Consider the following 14,688-nt stretch of genomic DNA (forward strand, 5'->3'; position numbering starts at 1 on the left):
ACATACCACACAACTAGTGATGAGCGAGTATACTCGCTAAGGCACATTACGACGGGGAGAGCGGGGAGGAACGGAGGGGAGATCTCTCTCTCCCTCTCTCCCCCCTGCTCTGCACCGGCCCCCGAATTTTTAGAGATGAGCGGGGAGATACTCGGCTAAGGCCCTACTTGTCGAGTAATGTGCCTTAGCGAGTATACTCACTCATCTCTACACACAACCTTTCTGGTATATGTGGTGAACTCCATGTATTCTAAATGCTCAGTAGCTTCATAACAGAGCCAGATTCCCATATACACACCATTAGAGATGAGCGAGCACGCTCGTTGAAGGCTGATGTTCGAGCGAGCATCGGTCTTCTCTAACTGATTATTCATCCAAGCAAATGCGAGGGATAGAGTGAGAGAGATCTCTCACCCCGCCACCCTCCCCCTTCCCCGCATTTGCTCGGACAGGTAATCAGTTACTCGAGAAGACCGATGCTCGCTCGAGCATCAGCCTTAAACGAGCGTGCTCGCTCATCTCTACACACCATCATATTGTGGGTGAATAATTCCACCATACTGTTACTGAATAGAGATAAGCGAGCACCAAAATGCTCGGGTGCTCGTTACTCGGGACGAAATTATCGCGATGCTCGAGGGTTCGTTTCGAGTAACGAACCCCATTGAAGTCAATGGGCGACACGAGCATTTTTGTATATCGCCGATGCTCGCTAAGGTTTTCATTTGTGAAAATCGGGGCAATTCAAGAAAGTGATGGGAACGACACAGCAACGGATAGGGCAGGCGAGGGGCTACATGTTGGGCTGCATCTCAAGTTCCCAGGTCCTACTATTAAGCCACAATAGCAGCAAGAGTGGGCCCCCCCCCCCCAACAACTTTTACATCTGAAAAGCCCTCATTAGCATGGCATACCTTAGCTAAGCACCACACTACCTCCAACAAAGCACAATCACTGCCTGCATGACACTCCGCTGCCACTTCTCCTGGGTTACATGCTGCCCCCCCCCACGACCCAGTGTGCACAGCGCACACCAAACTGTCCCTGCCCAGCCTTCAGCTGCCCTCATGCCACGCCACCCTCATGTCTATTTATAAGTGCGTCTGCCACAGGAAAAGCAGGCACACACTGCAGAGGGTTGGCACGGCTAGGCAGCGACCCTCTTTAAAAGGGGCGGGGCGATAGCCCACAATGCTGTACAGAAGCAATGAGAAATCCAATCCTGTGCCACCTCCATCTGGAGCTGCACATGTGGGCATAGCAATGGGGAACCTATGTGCCACACACTATTCATTCTGTCAAGGTGTCTGCATGCCCCAGTCAGACCGCGTTTTTTATATATAGCCACAGGCAGGTACAACTCCGCAATGGGAATTCCGTGTGCACCCTCAGCATGGGTGGCTCCCTGGAACCCACCGGCGGTACATAAATATATCCCATTGCAGTGCCCATCACAGCTGATGTAATTTCGTGCTTAATGCAGGTGGGCTTCGGCCCACACTGCATGCCCCAGTCAGACTGGGGTTCTTTAGAAGTGGAAACAGATGCATTTACAACTCCCTGTGGACCCACAGCATGGGTGGGTGCCAGGAAGCCACCGGCGGTACATAAATATATCCCATTGCATTGCCCAACACAGCTGAGGTAGTAATGTCGTGCTTAATGCAGGTGGGCTTCGGCCCACACTGCATGCCCCAGTCAGACTGGGGTTCTTTAGAAGTGGAAACAGATGCATTTACAACTCCCTGTGGACCCACAGCATGGGTGGGTGCCAGGAAGCCACTTCACAGAGGCAGTAAGGTCCCAATTACTTAATTAAGCTCACTTTTAGGACCCAAAAATATAAATTCATAAAAATTAACTTTTAATAAATATTGCTTAAAAACCTTATGGACACACAAACAACAAAAAAAAAAAAAAAAATCCACTATCCGGTAGGGAATGTGAAATTGTATCATACAGTAACACTTCAAGATCAGTATCGATCTTGGACGTTTTCTTTATTATGTCTTTTACGTCCAAAAGATAGCTCTTTTTTGGGGGGGGGTTTCTTGGTTTTAATGTTCCAAAAAACCTATGCATTTTTTCCGAACCTGAACATGATGTCGTAATCAGCCGGAATCTACATGCAACTCATATAGTCCAATGTATAATAGACATGAAATGTTTTTATGTACAGAATAGACCTTGTAATTGCCCAGATGTTTTTATGTACAAAATAGACCTTGTAATTTCCCTACGCGTTTCGCCCACTGCGTGGGCTCCTCAGGGGCTCAAGTATCTCCTGGGATGATTCCCTGGAGAAAGGGTTATCAGTCATCAACTGAGTATAGAAAATTGTTTATAGATTAGGACTATAATCCATTAGAGGCAATGAGTAAGTATAGGTAAGGTACTGTATTGAATTAGCACCCCACTATGAGGAGTGATCGCTGCAATAATTCCTCCTAAGCTGATATGCGGTACTTAATAGCCTAATAATATTTCCTAGAGGAACAGTGCCCAGTTATCACTTAGAGTGATGTCTTGGTCAATACCCAGATAGTCCGCGCACTAAAAAAAGGTTCCCCAGGTAATACATCGCTGTCTATTAGATCCTTTTAGTAGGTGAGTTTTGATATACTCAAAAGCTATCAATAGAATAGCTCCCACTAAATAGGGTTTTTCTGCAGTCAGGCAAATTCTCAGCCTAGTGAAGGGTTGTAAGGTTTCCCCCCCTATCAGGATCAGATAAAGCAGAATGAAATCATAAAATAAATAGAACAAGCGGCAGCATGACAGTCCTGGTGGTGGACTGCCAGGAAGCCACCGGCGGTACATAAATATATCCCATTGCAGTGCCCAGCACAGCTGATGTAACGTCAGCTGTAATGCAGGTGGGCTAAAAATTAATTTGATTACACTGTAGGCGAGGGCCCCCAAAAATTGGTGTACCAACAGTACTAATGTACCTCTGAAAAATTGCCCATGCCCAACCAAGAGGGCAGGTGAAACCCATTAATCGCTTTGGTTAATGTGGCTTAATTGGTAACTAGGCCAGGAGGCAGCCCAGTTAAAATAAAAATTAGTTGAGGTGAAAGTTTCAACGCTTTAATGAGCATTAAAACGTATAAAAATTGTTTAGAAAAATTATATGACTGAGCCTTGTGGGCCTAAGAAAAATTGCCCGTTCGGCGTGATTATGTGAGGTTTCAGGAGGAGGAGCAGGAGGAGGAGGAGGAATATTATACACAGATAGATGAAGCAAAAAGGTCCCCGTTTTTGATGGTGATAGAGAACGATGCTTCCATCCGCAGGTGCAGCCTACGTATTGTTTATGTATCGCTGCTGTCCGCTGGTGGAGAAGAGAAGTCTGGGGAAATCCAGGCTTTGTTCATCTTGATGAGTGTAAGCCTGTCGGCACTGTCGGTTGACAGGTGGGTACGCTTATCCGTGATGATTCCCCCAGCCACACTAAACACACTCTCTGACAAGACGCTAGCCGCAGGACAAGCAAGCACCTCCAGGGCATACAGCGCGAGTTCAGGCCACGTGTCCAGCTTCGACACCCAGTAGTTGTAGGGGGCAGAGGCATCACCGAGGACGGTCGTGCGATCGGCTACGTACTCCCTCACCATCCTTTTACAGTGCTCCCGCCAACTCAGCCTTGACTGGGGAGCGGTGACACAGTCTTGCTGGGGAGCCATAAAGCTGTCAAAGGCCTTAGGGAGTGTTCCCCTGCCTGCGCTGTACATGGTGCCTGATCTATGCGCCTCCCCTGCTACCTGGGCCGCGGAAATGCGCCTTCGGCCACTAGCGCTGTCGGATGGGAAGTTTACCATCAGTTTGTCCACCAGTGCCCTGTGGTATAGCATCATTCTCGAACCCCTTTCCTCTTCGGGAATGAGAGTGGAAAGGCTCTCCTTATACCGTGGGTCGAGCAGTGTGTACACCCAGTAATCCGTAGTGGCCAGAATGCGTGTAACGCGAGGGTCACGAGAAAGGCATCCTAACATGAAGTCAGCCATGTGTGCCAGGGTACCTGTACGCAACACATGGCTGTCCTCACTAGGAAGATCACTTTCAGGATCCTCCTTCTCCTCCTCCGGCCATACACGCTGAAAGGATGACAGGCAAGCTGCGTCTGTACCCTCAGCAGTGGGCCAAGCTGTCTCTTCCCCCTCCTCCTCATGCTCCTCCCACTCCTCCTCCTCCTCCTCCTCTGGCCATACACGCTGAAAGGATGACAGGCAAGCAGCATCTGTCCCCTCAGCAGTGGGCCAAGCTGTCTCTCCCCCTCCTCCTCATGCTCCTCCTCAACGCGCTGAGATATAGACATGAGGTTGCTCTGACTATCCAGCGACATACTGTCTTCCCCCGCCTCCGTTTCTGATTCCAAAGCGTCTGCCTTTATGCTTTGCAGGGAACTTCTCAAGAGGCATAGCAGAGGAATGGTGACGCTAATGATTGCAGCATCGCCGCTCACCACCTGGGTAGACTCCTCAAAGTTTCCAAGGACCTGGCAGATGGCTGCCAACCAGGCCCACTCTTCTGTAAAGAATTGAGGAGGCTGACTCCCACTGTGCTGCCAATGTTGGAGTTGGTATTCCACTATAGCTCTACGCTGCTCATAGAGTCTGGCCAACATGTGGAGCGTAGAGTTCCACTGTGTGGGCACGTCGCACAGCAGTCGGTGCACTGGCAGATTAAACCGATGTTGCAGTGTCCACAGGGTGGCAGCGTGCGTGTGGGATTTGCGGAAATGTGCGCAGAGCTGGCGCACCTTTCCGAGCAGGTATGACAAGTGGGGGTAGCTTTTCAGAAAGCGCTGAACCACCAAATTAAAGACATGGGCCAGGCATGGCACGTGCGTGAGGCTGCCGAGCTGCAGAGCCGCCACCAGGTTACGGCCGTTGTCACACACGACCATGCCCGGTTGGAGGCTCAGCGGCGCAAGCCAGCGGTCCGACTGCTCTGTCAGACCCTGCAGCAGTTCGTGGGCCATGTGGCTCTTCTCTCCTAAGCTGAGTAGTTTCAGCACGGCCTGCTGACGCTTGCCCACCGCTGTGCTGCCACGCCGCGTGACACCGACTGCTGGCGACATGCTGCTGCTGCTGACACATCTTGATTGCGAGACAGAGGTTGCGTAGGAGGAGGAGGGTGGTTTAGTGGAGGAAGCATACACCCCCGCAGATACCACCACCAAGCTGGGGCACGCAATTCTGGGGGTGGGTAGGATGTGAGCGGTCCCAGGCTCTGACTCTGTCCCAGCCTCCACTAAATTCACCCAATGTGCCGTCAGGGAGATATAGTGGCCCTGCCCGCCTGTGCTTGTCCACGTGTCTGTTGTTAAGTGGACCTTGGCAGTAACCGCGTTGGTGAGTGCGCGTACAATGTTGCGGGAGACATGGTCGTGCAGGCCTGGGACGGCACATCGGGAAAAGTAGTGCCGACTGGGAACCGAGTAGCGCGGGGCCACCGCCGCCATCATGCTTTTGAAAGCCTCCATTTCCACAAGCCTATACGGCAGCATCTCTAGGCTGATCAATTTTGCAATATGCATGTTTAACGCTTGAGCGTGCGGGTGCGTGGCAGCGTACTTGCGCTTGCGCTCAAACAGTGGCGCTAGCGACGTCTGGACGCTACGCTGAGAGACATTGCTGGATGGGGCCGAGGACAGCGGAGGTGAGGGTGTGGGTGCAGGCCAGGAGACAGTACTGCCTGTGTCCTCAGAGGGGGGTTGGATCTCAGTGGCAGGTTGGAGCACAGGGGGAGAGGCAGTGGTGCAAACCGGAGGCGGTGAACGGGCATCGTCCCACCTTGTGGGGTGCTTGGCCATCATTTGCCTGCGCATGCTGGTGGTGGTGCCTCCCCAGCTGATCTTGGCGCGACAAAGGTTGCACACCACTGTTCGTCGGTCGTCAGGCGTCTCTGTGAAAAACTGCCACACCGTAGAGCACCTTGACCTCTGCAGGGTGGCATGGCGCGAGGGGGCGCTTTGGGAACCAGTTGGTGGATTATTCGGTCTGGCCCTGCCTCTACCCCTGGCCACCGCACTGGCTCGGCCTGGGCCCACACCCTGACTTGGGCCTCCGCGTCCTCGCCCGCGTCCACGTCCTATAGGCCTACCCCTACCCCTCAGCATGGTGTATTAGCAGTAGTGCAGAAACAGAACGCTGTAATTAAATGTGCCGCTTATTGGCCTGTGCTTGGAGGCTGACTTCGTTTACGGAACGCCAGGAAATAATTTGGCGCACGCCTGCTGTAACACTTAGCTGCCTGCGTATTTATTTGTAGAACTACTACACCCAGCACACACGGACCCAGAACACTGAGCAGCACAGTGACAGGCAGGCCAAATAGATTTTTTGCCCAATATTTTTTTGGAAAGGACCACTGCGTATATTCAATCAATAATATATGTCTTCTGGCCCTGCCTACACAATTCTGTCCCTGGAGTATTACTGCAGGGCGCAATGCTCTGCACGGCCGATATACCAAAAATAAAAAATGTGCAACACTGCAAAAAGCAGCCTCCACAGTACTGCACACGGTTAGATGTGGCCCTAAGAAGGACCGTTGGGGTTCTTGAAGCCTACAATCACTCCTAACACTCTTCCTATAGCAGCTCCGGCACCAACAGCACTGTCCCTCAGCTATGTCACAACGCATCTGAGGCAAGCCGTGGGAGGGGCCGACTTTTATACTCGGGTGACATCTGATCTTCCCAGCCACTCACTGCAGGGGGGTGGTATAGGGCTTGAACGTCGCAGGGGGAAGTTGTAATGCCTTCCCTGTCTTTCAATTGGCCAGAAAAGCGCGCTAACGTCTCAGAGATGAAAGTGAAAGTAACCCGAACATCGCGTGGTGCTCGTCTCTAGTAACGAGCATCTCGAACACGCTAATACTCGAACGAGTATCAAGCTCGGACGAGTACGTTCGCTCATCTCTATTACTGAATAAAAAACACTATATGAAGACCAATGTTACCATCATACAGTGAGCATATAGCTGCAGATACCAGTTCTGCGGATCATATGAGTGATTTCAGTTACATCCAATGACTCACAGGTGATGTCTTTTCTGATTGGAGTCATTCACTTTTCTTCTCTATGTGGTGCAGACTGCCATGCTGACTTCTTCTAGCCACAGCTCAGCTCTGTAGAATTTTCCACACAGAAATCTTTGGATTCTCTTATTTCCAGCACATCCACACCCTCTACATAAACCTGCCATGCATAGTGCCCTATGGTTCTCAGTAATAATGCCCCCTTTGGTGCCCGACACAATATCTCCCACTTTTTTTTGCCCCACACAGTAATAGTGCTTCTGTAAACACCTCACACCATATTAATGCAACCCTTTGTGCTTCCCACAATATACAGCAGTAGTCTGTCACATGGCAAAGCTCAGAAGGAAAGGAGCACAGATTTTCCTGGAATAAATTTCAGATACCATGTTGCATTCGCAGAACCCATGATGTGCCAAGTACAGTGGAATCTCCCCAAAAGTGATACTACTTTGGAAACTACACCCTTTATGGTATTCATCTAGGGTACACGTCTCAAGCACAAGACTCACGGTCTGAGTTCGCTCCTCCACTTGGTTTTATATGGCCCGCCAGCCATGTGATCTGATCCAGCAGCAGTAACCACTGCTGAGTCTGTGACTGCTGACCTCTCACATCAGTGTAGACACGGGCAGTGCAGTACAGAGTATGTAACCGCTGACCTCTGCCCGCCGACATATACGCCGAGATGAGAGGTCAGCGTTCGCAGACCGGACCGGAGCTGCAGGCTGGGTGACTGTAAAGTCTGTAGAGATGCGGCCCGGCAGTGGCCAACAAGGGGGTTGCTACTGGCTGGGCAACATCCCTGAGGCCACTATGGGGGTCACGGTTACTACTGGGGCCACTATGGGGGGCACTGTTACTATGAGGGACACTATTGCTACTGCGGCACTATGGGGGTCTATATTAGGGTTTGTTCACACCGGCATAAGTGCATTTTGGTCGTACAAATATGTATTTATGCGGCCAAAAATCACTTACATCTGCGTTTTTCGGCTGCTTCGGCGTATTTTTGTGTGGAACTACACTACGTATTTGTGCACGCAAAAAAGAACGCAGATAGGCTCATGGAAATGGTGCTCAGGTCCGCAGTGAATACACTGGTATACTGCATATTTGCCCCCGTTCATTCACTTCAATGGCCTATTGCAGTACATAATACACACCAAAATAAGTCATTCCACATATTTTCTCATGTGAACAAACCCACTGAAATCAATGGATTCCATTCACTGCATATTACACGCACAAATACACTCATGTCAACGAACCCTTACTATACAATTACAATCGGCCCTTTGAAGGCAACCATAACACTGATGTGGACCTTGGTGAAAATGAGTTTGACACCCCTAATCTAGGGGTATAAGAAGTAGTCATTTTGTTTGGGGTCTTACTGGTATATCCGTTTATTATGTGGGGGTGTATGGAAGCTGTGTGGAGCATATCAGGTCTTAATAATTTTTAGGGGAAAGGGAGGGAATGAGAAAAACATGTCTTATGATCCTGTAGGTTTGAATCATTAGATCCCAACTCGCCGCATCATAGGGCCAGGAATTGCAACTGTAATGTGAAAGCTAAAATGTAGCCCCACGACAGCCTTCTGAATGAGGCTAACCGTAGCGATGCAAACCGTGTTTCCCCGAAAATAAGACAGTGTCTTATATTAATTTTTGTTCAGAAAGGTTTAACTTTTTTACATGTATAGCTGCCGATGACACTATTTAAATTGACATTTTTAATTAACTGTTAGCAGGGCTTAATTTTGGAGTAGGGCTTATATTTCAAGCATCCTCAAAAAGCCTGAAAAATCATTTTGCATCCTCAAAAATTCTGGAAAATCATGCTATGTCTTATTTTCAGGGAATGTCTTATTTTCAGGGAAACAGGGTAGTAGATGTATATCGGCCAAAGGCAAGTGTGGCTGATCATTTAATGTATATGAGGGACCTTGCAACTCTCATTCAACGGCAGATGTAGGGGAGATACACCACTACCACAGGTGTCTGGCTGATTTCATTCTGAATATATACACACTCAGCTGAATTTGCATTCATATGGTGGTTTGGGGCAAGATGGACACCAGCTATCTAATATGTATGACAATGCTTAGGCCAAATTTACATGGTCGTATGCAAGTTACACCTGAGAAAGTTGAGCGCAATTAAAGTACTAACTACTTGTCCGTGAGTGAGTAAGTTACATGCTCCGCCCCAGATCACATGACAGTGACGTCCTCACAGGTCCTTCATCAAGTGAGTTACATGTTCCACCCCTGATTACATGATAGTGACGTCATCACTGGTCCTTCATCCCAGCCACGATTTCACATCGGCGAGCAGCTGAATCGCCAGAGCTCTGAGCTCCGCCCCTGATCACATGACGGTAGCGTCATTACAGGTCTTTCAATAGTTTGACTAACTCCAACTGTCATGACCGGTCCTTCAGTGAGTTACATGTGATGATGTCATTCACTATATTATAAGTGGCGCATTGCACCACCAGAAACCCTGGTACTATAAATGATACTAATAAGTAGTCCGTATTGGACAGCGCACAGAAACTGCACATTGCAAATTCTATTCTTGTCTGGGAAAACAGATGACAATAGGGCATGCGGCATTTTTGTTTTTAATACACGAACAGTCAGTCTGAAAAATCGTTCATGTGCATAACCCCATAGGCTATAATGGGGCTATGTGCTTTTCATGGAATGCACAAACAGCACTTGGACTTTTGCCTAAGGGCTCATTCACATGGGGGTATTGTCATCGTGTATTACGCACGTGTATTTCCTGTGCGTAACACGCGGTGAATGGAGGCAATACAAGTCTATGGACTTTCATTCTTCCATTCACACCTGCGTGTGGGCACTGCGTATCGATATGTAGGATAAATAAATCGCAGCATGCTCTATTTCTCCATGTATCATACACAGGCCTTCAATGGGCATATGTACAAAATGCTGTCGAAACGCAGGCATTGCGAAGGGAAAGGGTTTTGATACGCATCCCTGCGCCAAATGGTAGGGAATTTGATTTAAAAAAATCCCACAGCGCATGTCCGTGATGTCAGATTCTCGGAAATGCGCAGTGCCAATCGCAGCCCGTATGTGGTCTCTACTGGCAGAGCGTATGTACGCATACATCCATGTGAATGAGCCCTTAGGCTGGGTACACACGGGGGGCTGTCTCCAAACCTGCACCATTTGATGGGGATTTTTAAGGGGGTTTTATCGCACAGCTCTGGTGAATTCCGTAGCCAAACTGGCAATAAAATTGACATGCTAATTTCCACATGGGCTTCGTGCAGATTATTTCTGCAGCTTGTGGACGAGATATTCAAAATCTTATCCACTTTGCTGTTACTGGAAATGCCACGAAATTCCCATGCGGAGGGTCCACACAGAAATTGCTCAGCAAATCCAGCCCATCTGGACCACTGCTTAGAGTGAGTGGATCACGTCTTGCCTAGACCTGCTATGTGGGAGAGGAAGTTCTTCTGATCACCATAAAGCAGCCAAAAGTTTACCACATTATGAGCAATATCTCAAGGCTGCAATTTAATGTTTAAAGAACAAAAACAAATTCTCTTAAAGGCAACCTGACACCAGATTCAGGCCGAACCACGGCAGCTCAAGACACATCTGATCAGAGGCAGTTTGCAAAACAGATTTTTAAGAAATCCCATCTGTATTTCCTTAGTGATTTTATAGGAGCCTCGAAAGATTTGGCTTCTTTGTCACTTGCTGATTCTTGGCTCTCCAACTGATTGCTGTCACTTCTGTCTTCATCATTAACTTTCAAGTCTTCTAATACAGCTGGCACAAATGTCATTGGCTCCGGGGTGAAGGACGCCACTGTTTCTTGGCAATGGCTGACCTTGAGTTTTGAAGGCTTTCTTCTTTGCTATCATTTCCCGATGTCTCAAACTCATTTTGAGTTCCTAAACTGCAAGTTAAAAATGCACAATAGCCAAGTGGTAAAAGGTATACAACAAATGGTATAAAGAAAGCAGAAATGTGTGGGCAGACAATGCAGGACAGAGACTCGGGAGCAGCACCCCATCCAGACTGCTGTCTGCCAACTCTGCTTATTCTTCTGGGGTTTTCCTCAACCATAATAAGAGTTTTGTTCTTTTTTAGGTGGTTTATACTATCAAAAAAGTAGTATAAACCAGCCAAGCCTAGAAAGCAGTATCCCATTCTGAAGGCATCTCTCACCATGAGCTTCAGTGATAGAAAGGTGTTTCGGGGTGAGGCAACTTTTCTGATGTCATTCCCTGCTTGTGTTCGATCTTCTGCATGGACGATACACTGTACATCTGTGTAGAAAATCTTACACATACGGAATATACGCAATTCGCTTCGGCTATCATACGCAGGTCATATGCTGCAGATATGCGCTCACGGAATCCGACCCAGCCGTGTGAGCCCCTAAGTATAGTCTTTTATTGGTTATTTCCACCATGTGCGTTGTTGCAGGACTGACTGTATTATTCCATCATGTATTACATTACTTCTACCTGCTTTGATTGCATTAGATTGCTGCTATGTGATATCTGAATAATGTTTGGGGTTTTAGTGTTTTCAATAGTTGTGTCCTTAATAAAGTTTCTTTGTATACTTCTATATAATATTTTTTTATTATCTGAGTGTGCATTAACTGGCTGCCTTCTTTTTGTTGCATGTATTGATTTAACATAAAAATTGTTCACCGCTATTTTTGATTTTGCGGTGCCCACTCCCTTTGTTTACTTGTCTGATTATTACTTTTTGGTGTACTATTTCTCATTGGGGCAGTATTACCGTGATTCCCCAAAAATAAGACCTGCTCTGATAATAAGCCCTACCCTGATTTTCTGGGGGGTGGGACTTGAAATATAAGCCCTCCCTCAAAATAAGCCCTAGCTACACTACATGAAAAAAAACTCACCCAGTAGGCGTTGTTTGGGTCTCTCTGGTGCCTCAGCATTCTTCTGTGTAGTCCTAAGGTCTGAGAGATCATTCTCTTCCTGGTAACGGGGCTTGAATATCCCGCCTCCAGCAAGAGATTGCTGTGATTGGCTGAGGCACTGTTCCTGAACGAATCAATGCCAGCGCTCCATGAACCAATCACAGCCATTCATTGAATTACATCATTGAATGGCTGTGATTGATTCATGGAGTGCCGGCTCTGATTGGCTGAGGCGGTCTTCCTGAACCGATCACAACAATCTCTTGCTGGGGGGCGGGGTATTCAAGCCCCGTTACCAGGAAGAGAATGCTCTCTCAGTGCTGAGGACTACATGGAAGACTGTTGAAGAGCAGCGAGAGGGACCTGAAAGGTGCCTGCTAGGTGAGTATTAAGACACCCCCAAAAATTAAACACTGTGCCTCTTTTAGGGCAAAAATTAATGTAAGACAGTGTCTTATTTTCGGGGAAACACAATAGTATGGGCTGGTGCTGAGAGGGGTATTTGGGGTAGCTGTAGGATGGGGAGAGTGTGCAGAGACAGAATAAGCAGAGAGGACAGAAGCAGTGGTACTGGGCACATAAAAGTGGTATTGCTGACTATACTTACAGCACGTGTATAGGGGTGACCTCACGTTGTGTGCACAGCCTGAGTCCAATGGAATGCTTATACCCCATTGGCTATATATAAGCAATGACAAAATGGATCAATATATAAGATATGAATATGGTGAAATGGATCTGATTGATAACCATGTTGGTTTCTATGAGCTCACTAGATGGTGCTATAAAATAATACTTTCTTCTAGGAAGCCCATAGTAGGCTGCTGGGAACATTTATGCACCTTTTTTTACAATACACACACCAGTCAGCCATAATATTAAAGCTTTGAATAACACTAATTATTTCATAAAACAATATAGGTCAGAAGCGGCGCTCCAGTGGTATATAAGGAAAAACAGAAAAGGAACTGGTGTATGGGGGGACTCACCGCAACTGAACCGGTCCTAGGGTTTAGGAACCGGTCAGTTAGTTTATCCACGTGAGCCTCTTATACCAGGATTTGGTTATTCAAAGGTCAACGGTCCTAACATCCCAGAGGGGAGAGCAGCAGAAGATGACTCCAAACAAATGCGTTTAAGGAGGAAGAGAATATGCAATCAGAATAAAAGGAAAAAACACTTCAGCGCTCCGTTAAACTGTGTCAATATGTCAGGATCTTACTTGTTTGGGGTTGCCCAATCTCCTGGCACCCCTCACATCCAAAGGAGCAGAAAACCCAGTGGAGAGAAGCGTATTCTTATAGGTCAAATTTAATAATTCGTCGCAGCATTGTAAATTTATTTTAAAATTATTAAATTTGATCTACAAGAATACATCTCTCTCCACTGGGTTTTCTGCTTCCTTGGATGTGAGGGGTGCCAGGACATCGGGCACCCCCAAACAAGTAAGATCCTGACATATTGACACAGTTTAACGGAGCGCTGAAGTGTTTTTTCCTTTTATTCTGATTGCACACTAATTATTTCATGTTAGTATAATCTACCTAAAAAAGCACTGGGCATCGGCACTACCTTTCCATATTTAAAAAAAAAAATCTAGGAATTCAAGCATTGAAAATTTGACTTCTCCTTTATTAAACACCAGCAAAAATGAAAAAGAAAAAACAAGCCGTTAATATACGCAGTTCAGGCGAGATGATCTTGCTGAGACTTTGGGGCTGCTCCCTCTTTGTTGAATAAGGCTCCCAGGATCTCGGTGTAGTCCGGCAGAATGGGGAAGAGTAAAGTCAGGACCCACTCTCTGAATATCATGGCCTCCCACTTCCCACAGTTGGCTTCTGAAGCTTGGCCAAATTCCTTACAGGTCTGGATGAGTGTTCTCACCGAAAGCTGATCTGCGCAGAAGACTGTCATGTCTTCTAAGTCAAACAAGCACTTGGCCACTTAATGATATGGCCAATAAGGCCCTTCTAGTTAAGCTTGAAATAGGGGCATAACTAAAGGCTCAGGAGCCCTGATGCAAAACGTGAGCTGGGCACCCCCCCCCCCCCCTCTATCTGTATCTGTACCCATACCTAAACCATGCTGCACAGAGGCATAACTTGAAGCTTCTGGGCCCCAATGCAAAACCTGTTACAGGGCCCCCAACTATAATGCTTTATTCATAGTACTGGATTCCCTATATGCAGAAGAGAGGCCTTATGGGCCCCCTAATGCTCCTGGGCCAGGGTGCAACCGCATCCCCTGCACCCTCTATAGTTACGCCCCTGGCTTGACAGACATCCAAAATAAACATCGGCCAGAAAATCTACAGAAAAAGAGGACAGAATCTGGTCCTGAAAAGTATTATCCCTAATATGATTTTACAGCTGGGCAAACAGTACTCTAAGGGACCTAGTCATACATATGGCTACTATTCACTTTAAATGCTGCTGTAGACAATTTCTAATTCCCTTTCTTAAAGGGAACCTGTCACCTCCGAACAGCACCATAAACAAAGTTATGGCCTATTCGGGTAAATGACTGGGGAGTGAGGTGATTTTTATATATATATATATATATATATATATATATATATATATATATATATATATATATATATATATATATATACTCAGCCGCTGCCCACTTCTCTGCTTTGTCTGCTGGTGGAGTCCGCAAGCGGTCCAAAAATCTGACTCTTTT

The sequence above is a fragment of the Eleutherodactylus coqui genome, chromosome 13, assembly GCF_035609145.1.
Source record: "Eleutherodactylus coqui strain aEleCoq1 chromosome 13, aEleCoq1.hap1, whole genome shotgun sequence".
Lineage (NCBI taxonomy): Eukaryota > Metazoa > Chordata > Amphibia > Anura > Eleutherodactylidae > Eleutherodactylus > Eleutherodactylus coqui.